The following is an 8088-nucleotide window of genomic DNA, read 5'->3' on the forward strand; positions in this document are numbered from 1 at the left end:
TTGAATTAGGAATTGAAAAAAAAAAATGTCTTCGTAAACTAGCCTATTCGTCGCATCTTTTTTTTTGGAGCCTACCCTCCTCAGAAACGACATGGGAAGTTTGGGTAAGATGATAATGATGATGATGATGAAAAGTATAAGGTAGTTACAGCGTCATTCCTCATACACACAGATAGACGTGATTAGTATTAGCAACACTGGCATTCCTAACGTTCTTACTGAGTTAATATGTGATAGTATTTGAGAAACGCATTTTTTTTTTCTTCAGTGAAAGTGGAGAAACAATTAGTGATAAATAATGTAGGCCTGTCTCTTTAAACAGACCTTAGTTGCAAAAGAATTAATAAATGAAGAAACTGTAATCTTTCTAAAAATCTTTTCCTCAACGACAGAAAAATTTTCGTCAGAGAAGGTTTTATTCCCAGCTCGCAGAAAAATGTCATAATTAACACACACACACACACACACACACACACACACACACACACACACACACACACACACACACACACACACACTGTTGAGACGAAAGGATGTTCAGTGTTGCATAGATAAAAGTAGCAGGCCGTGTAAAATAAAAGTAGTGTAAGCAGTGAAATGAAATGAAAGTACTGAAATTTACTTTTTAAAAAACATAAATATAAACTTAATAATGAAAGAGATTAAAAGGTGTTATCCCAGTGAAAGGATTAAAACTGAAATTTATGGAAGTTGAATAGTTTGATGGGAAGAGGTGAAACAGAAGTGAAGAAGAAACAGTCTAATCAACATAGAGAGAGAGAGAGAGAGACAGACAGACAGACAGACAGACAGACAAACAGACAGTCAGAGAGGGGGGGGGGAAGGGCTGGAGAGAGATGAATGTGTGTGTGAGAGAGTGAGTTGTGTTTATCATAGTTTGCTTCTTGGTGGAGTTTGGAGTGAATAATGGAGGCAGGAGGAGGAGGGAGGGAAGGAGGGAGGGGGGAGGGAGGTATGCAGGTGGTGGTAAGGAGGAGGAAGGGAAGGAAGGAGAGACGTGGATGGTGGTACGGAGGATTGTGTACCGGGTGTAAGAGGGAGAGAGAGGAAAGAGAGGAAATATGCAGGTAGGAAGGGAAGAAGGCACGCAAGGAGAGAGGGAGGAAGGGAGAGACTAGATAAAATGAAATCCCATCTTCCATTTACCTTCCTTTCTTCATTCTTTACGTTATGCATTCCCCTTAAGTTTACTTACTCCATTTATCATCCAGTCCCTTTCCCTTTATTCTCTCACCATCATCATCATCATCATCATCATCATCATCATCATCATCATTCATTTTTCACCTCTGCGGTTAGTCTCCCCATTCATACAGTCTCATTTCTTATGTAATCCATTCGCCTCATCCCATCAGCCTTCCTTCATTTCCTCTTGTCATCTCCTTCCTCGTAACATTTCCCATTTCCTCTCCATAATCCCTTCCACTGCCCCCCTCCATCCCATTTCTCCCTTCCTTCTGAATTCCCTCTCAGTTTCTTTACGTCTCTCTCGTTCTCAGTTAATTTCCTTTCTTTCTTTTTTATCCAGCCTCCTTGCCTCCCTTCTTTCCTCCCAGTCTTTGCTTTTCTCCTTCTCTCCCTCTCTTAATCTTCCTCCTTCCCATGCCCTGTCTCTCCTTCCTTCCCTCTCTCCTTCCCTCCCTCTCTCCATCTGTCCTCTCCTCTCTCTCACTTTCTATCTGTCCTTCCCTCTCTTCTTCCACCTCCATCGTTCCCCCTCTCTGTTTACCTTCCCTTCCACCCTCCATCCTTCCTCCTTTCCATTTACCTTCCCTTCCACTCTCCATCTCTCCTTTCCTCCCTCTCTTCATCTCTCCTTTCCTCCCTCTCTTCATCTCTCCTTTCCTTCCTCTCTCCATCTCTCCTTTCCTCCCTCTCTCCATCTCTCCTTTCCTCCCTCTCTCCATCTCTCCTTTCCTCTCTCTTTCCATCTCTCCTTACCAGTCTCTTTGCACTTCTTCTTCCCTCTGTCCATCCCTTCCCACCTTTTTTTCCATGTCTCCTTCCTTCCCTGTCCATCCATCCTTCCTTCCCTCTCCATCCTTCCTTCCCTCCCTCTCTTCCCTCCGGCTTTCCATCTCCCCTTTCCTCCCACAGTCCATCATTCTCTCCTTGTCTGAACTCTCATGACGGAGAGTTTGATTAAGACCCCCCCCCCTTCTTCCTTCTCTCCTTCCTTCCCTCCCACCTCTCTGTCTCCCCCTCTCACCTCTCCATCTCTCCCTCCCAGCTTCCCATCGCTCCCTCCTACTTCCTCATCGCTCCTTCCTACTGTACCTCTCCATCTCTTTCTCACACGTCTTCATCTCTCCCTCACACCTCTCCATGCCTCCATCCCTCCTCCTTGCTTCTCTTTTCCTTTCACCCTCTCTGTCTCTCCCTCCTTCCTTCTCCCCATCTCTCCCTTCTTGTCTCCATCTCTATTCTTCCCTCTATTAATCCCTCCCTCCCATCTCTCCCTTCCTTTTCTCCATATCCCCCTTCCTTCTCTGTCTCCCCCTTCCTTTTCTCCAGCTCCCCCTTCCATCTCTCCATCTTCCCCTCCTCTCCATCTCTTCCCCCCCTCCTCCATCATTCTCTGCCTGCCTCAGTTGTTATGGCCTCGAGTTTGATTCACTCTTCGCTTTCCTCCTCTCCATCCTGCTTCTAGTTTCCCTCTCTCTCTTCCTCCCTCCACCTCTCTATCCCTTCCTTCCTCCACCTCTCTGTCCCTTCCTCCCTCCACCTCTCTGTCCCTTCCTCCCTCCACCTCTCTATCCCTTCCTCCCTCCACCTCTCTGTCCCTTCCTCCCTCCACCTCTCTGTCCCTTCCTCCCTCCACCTCTCTGTCCCTTCCTTCCTCGACTTCTTTATTCCTTCCTTCCTCCATCTCTCTATCCCTTCCTTCCTCCACCTCTCTATCCCTTCCTTCCTCCACTTCTTTATTCCTTCCTTCCTCCACTTCTTCATTCCTTCCTTCCTCCAGTTCTCTGTTCCTTCCTTCCTCCAGTTCTCTGTTCCATCCTTCCTCCACCTCTCTGTCGCTTCCTTCCTCCACCTCTCTATCCCTGCCTCCACCTCTGTCCCTTCCTTCCTCCACCTCTCTGTCCCGTCCTTCCTCCACCTCTCTGTCCCGTCCTTCCTCCACCTCTCTGTCCCTTCCTTCACCTCTCTCTTCCTCCCTCAGCTTTACCTATCCTTTCCTCCTCTTCTAGTCACCTCCTTCCTCTACTTCTCCACCCTTTCCTTCACTCCACTCCTCTCTCTGCTTCTCTTTATCCCCATCTATTCTCCACCATTCCCTCCCTCCTTCGCCATCTCCGTCTACATGCAAAATAAATCGCTAGGGAAGAGGTGCTTGAGAGGCCGGTATTCTAGCCGGTTAAGAAAGCTCCCTAACACCTTTTCCTAAGAGACTTATTTTGTTTTACTACACCTTATTACCCGCTTCTACGTTATGTAAATCATTCTGATATCGCCATACTCTGCCTAAATATCGTACAAGAGCATATAAACCGGTCGTATCCACAAATAAATCGCTATGGAAGAGGTTTTAGGGAGCATCCTTAACCAACGAGAATAAGAGCGAAGAAAACCTTAGGTCTGTTGCTGTTTGTTTTTCTTGAGTGCCTTTAAACCTTCCATCATTCCCCCTTCCTTCTCTCCTCCTTCCTTTTCCTCTCCGTCCTTCTCTCCATCTTCCATCTCTCTTCCTTCCTTTTCCCCTCCTTCCTTCTCTTCATCTTCCTTCCCTCCTCGATCATTCTCTCCTCCATCCTTCTCTCCTTCTCCCTCATGTCCTTCATATCTCCTTCCATCCAACTTGTTCCTTCACCCTGCTCTCCCTCTCTCCATCCGGGTATCTGTGTCACCCTCCCTCCCCACCATCTCTTCCTCTCTTCGTCCGTTCTTTAGTCTCTTTCTTCCTCCATTTCTCCCTCCCTTCCTTCTCTGTTTTGCCATTTTTCCCTCCCTCCCTCCTTCTCCTCCATCTCTGCCTCCCTCACTCCATCCCATCCTCCTTCACTTCTCCCTTCCTCCCTTCCTCCTTCACTTCCCCTCCCTCCCTCCCTCCTTTACTTCCCCTTCCTCCCTCCCTCCCTCTTATGCCGAAGAGTTTGATTAAGACTGTACTAAGCTGAGAGGAAACTTGCTAAGCGGTGTTGAGGTAGGAAGCGGGAGAGAGAGAGAGAGAGAGAGAGAGAGAGAGTCGGGGAAACTAATCGTGATGGCAAAACTTGGAATGATAAGATTAGGAAGTTAAGATAAAGATAAACAAGGGTGCAAGAGGCGAGTTGAAGTGAAGGTAAACACTCTCTCTCTCTCTCTCTCTCTCTCTCTCTCTCTCTCTCTCTCTCTCTCTCAAATACCTACTTTTTACAGATCAGTTAATCACCTCCATTTTAATCCCACCACGTATGATTAGGGTCTGATGGGGAAGCACTGGGGTAAGATTGGGGATTGGGGAAAGGAGAGAGAGAGAGAGTTGGTTGTGTTGAGCGTAACTGGGAATGTGATTAGTCAGATGGATGGATAGGGGTAGATTGAAAGATGGAAAGGTAGATAGATAGATAGACAGATGGATAGATGGATAAAGAGAGAGAGGGAGAGAGAGGTAGGGGGAGGGGAATGTAGTGAGGTAGGGTAACAAATATGTCGAGATAAGATGGGAGGGAGGGAGGGAGGGAAGGGGAGAGAATGGGAGAAGTTTGCGATAGTAATGAGGTAGAGGAAGTGGGGAGAGGCGGGGAGAAAGAAAGATTTAGGGAGAAGCTGGGAGTAGAGATTTAGTGACGGAGGTAGAGAGGGGAGGGGAGGGGAGGGAGAGAGGGAGAGGAAGATTGAGGGAAAGGAATGGGGAGGGAGGAAGACTGAGAGGGATTAGTTGGGAGGGAGGCAAAGGAGAGAGAGAGAGAGAGTGAGTTTTGCGAGGGAGGAAAGAGGTGAGGGAAAGGGTTGGGTGTGAATGGGGAATAAAGGGAAGTAGGTTAATGGTGACGGGGATGAAGTGAGAGGGACGTAGGTGGAGGGAGAAGGTAAGGGTGAGGGGGAAGAGACGGGAGAATTGTAAGACGGGAGAGAGGGTGAGACGTAGTGAGAGTTGGGGGAAGAGTAGGGAAGGGTGTATTGGGAGGGAGGGATAAAGGAGAAGGAGATGAATGGGGAGGGGAGGGGAGGTAGTAAGGGTGAAGTGGAAAGTAGAGATGGGATTGGGCGTGAAGGTAAGAGGAAAGGGGTAAGAGTGAGGGGGAGGTGCGAGCTGAGAGGGAGAGTAAGGGTGATGAAGGAAGAGTAAGAACAAGGGGGAAGAGAGGGGATAGGAAGGGGGAACAGAGGTATGGGAGGAGATAAGGAGAGGGGTGAGGGAGGAGTAAGGGTGAAGAGGGAGAGTGGAGATTGAAGGAGGTAAGGATGAGGAAGAAAGAGGAGGAGGAGGAGGAGGAAGGGATAGGGGGTATGGGATGGAGTTGGGGGGGGGAGCAAAGATGAGGGTAGGAGTAAGGCTAAGGGGTGATGGAAGGAGACTTCAGAGTGAGGGGGGAAATGAGAAAGGAGGGAGGGGTGGGGGTGAGGGAAGGGTGGGTTGAGTGAGGAATGAAGACAGATATTAATGGTACGGAAATATTAATAAAAACTTTGGAAATTAGGAAGTAAATGGGAGGTCAGTAATAGGGGGGAAAATAGCCCCCTCTATCAATCTATCTATCTATCTATAGCAAGACGCCTTAATCCCGTAAAGGGTGGCCACAGACAAATCGCCTCCATTTCTCCCTGTCCCCTGTCATTTCATTGCCGTCTCCCCAGCTCACACTCCCTCTCTCATATACCTTTATTCCAGCTTATATCAGGCGATAATATTATGCTGAGAGGTAGTGTAAATGCCTGAGAGCTCCCTAACACCATTTCTTAAGCGATTTATTTTGTGTATTATACCAAACAGTCCCCTTCTATGTTCCATAATCCAATATCGCCATACTCTACATAAAAATCGTACAGAAGGATATTAACCTCCCCCATCCTAAAATAAATCGCACAGGAAGAGGTGTTAGGGAGCTTCCATACCCGAGGAGAATACGTATCATAGTGTTAATAGAAGACTGAATTATTGGTAACATTTTTTTTTTTCCTCGGCAGTTCTGATATGTTTTCCTGTTTTTTTTTTCTTTTTCCTGTTTCTGGATTATGCGTCATTTGTAGTAAGCGAATAGGCTAAGGATGATGGTGGTGGTGGTTGTGGTGGTTGTGATGGTGGTGGTGATGATGATGATGGGAAATGGAAATAACAACATTGTAATTAACCTAAAGGAAATCAGTAAATAAGTAACTAACAAGAGGATAGCCAGAATAATAATGGATGTTTGGAAAAGAAGGGCAGTGATGATGATGATGATGATGATAGTGGTGAAAATGATGATGATGATGAGTGGTGATGATGATGGAGAGAGAGAGAGAGAGAGAGATTTAAAAAAGGGAAAATACTGGAAGGCAAATTAGAAAACAAAGCCAGAAATCCTGTGAGCGAAAATTAGAGGGAGTGTGAAAGGAGAAAACTGTGAGAAACTGCTGAAAGAAAGTCGATTCATAATTTACCCGACTAATGAAAATGTTTGGTGGAGTGACGAACGTTTGTGGAGGGCTGGGAACGTTTGTGGAGTGGGGACGTTTGTGGAGGGAAGGGAACGTTTGTTGAGGGTTGGAAGTATTTTGAGGAGAGATAAGAACGTTTGTGGAGGGTTGGGAACGTTTGTGGAGGATTGGGAACGTTTGTGGAGGGTTGGGAAGGTTTGCGAAAGGTTGGGAACGTTTGTGGGGGATTGGGAGTATTTTGAGGAGAGATAAGAACGTTCGTGGAGGATTGGGAAGGTTTGTGAAGTGTTTGGAACGTTTGTGGAGGACTGGGTACGTTTGCGAGGGTTGGGAACTTTTATGGAAGGTCAGGAACGTTTGTGGAGGGTTAGGAACGTTTGTGGAGGGTGTAGAACCTTTGTGGAGGGTTGGGAGCGTTTGTGGAGGGTTGGGAACGTTTGTGATGGGGTTAAACGTTTGTGAAGTGTTAAGACTTTTTATGAACATTAAATTATGTTAGTTGAGATAAAAATCTTTGTTGATATTATTTGTGGGAGGGTGAGAAAAATGTGTAGAGGAAGAAGATGAACTAGAAGAAGAACAAAACAAGAAAAACACAAAAATAATAGTAAGAAGAAGAATTGAAACCGTACATGAAGGATTAAAATGTTTACACTTTGTACGATTAATGTTTGTATTTGGCTGAGAACATTTTTGGAGTGTGAAGAGTGAGCTTGTTAACTTTCCACTAGAAATCAACTTGCCTTTTTACGATATATTCATGATTATTTCGTGTAGTTTTCATACATTGTGTAGAGATGCCGTACTAATACCTTGCTTAATCCCGACACGACTGAGTTTCCATCTTGTCATGTTCCTGCTGCTGCCTAATGATAATAGTTTGTTTTGGGGAGACCGTTCACAGATAAGTTTAATGAAGATTGTCTCAAACTCCACTGCTACAGGTTTCGACATAATTAAGGAGATAAATTTAAGCAGACATAATAGTGGTGAAGAAATGATTTACTTGTTTACCTGCATATATTTAGATTAAACAGAAAACAACTAGCTCAGGCAGTACAAATTCAAGCAGTACATTCGTTGAACTTTGCATCCTGTTCATTGCAACACAGTCCTAGGGAACCTAAATGAAGTCATCTGTGGAGCTAATTGCAACTCAGCGTATTGCAACACAGCACTGAAATAGACTGCAAACCTGTGCATATTCACCAGTCCTGCAATATCAGTTAATAAATAAATAAATAAATAACACTACCACGTAATCAAGGGAACAATAACACTAAACAGACATAACTAAATAAACAGAACAAATTAACACAGACAGCATCACAAAACATCACTACAGAACAACACAGCTACACAAGCATCTCTACACAGACAGTGTAACACAAACAGCAGAACATCATAACACAAACACCATAACACAAACAGTACAACACATGATATCACAACATAAATATCGCAGTCACAACATTTAAATATTACAGCACAAACAAGGTA

Source organism: Coenobita brevimanus, chromosome 67 (genome assembly GCF_032717465.1).
Source record: "Coenobita brevimanus isolate Jiangsu-jjx chromosome 67, ASM3271746v2, whole genome shotgun sequence".
In the NCBI taxonomy this organism is placed as follows: domain Eukaryota; kingdom Metazoa; phylum Arthropoda; class Malacostraca; order Decapoda; family Coenobitidae; genus Coenobita; species Coenobita brevimanus.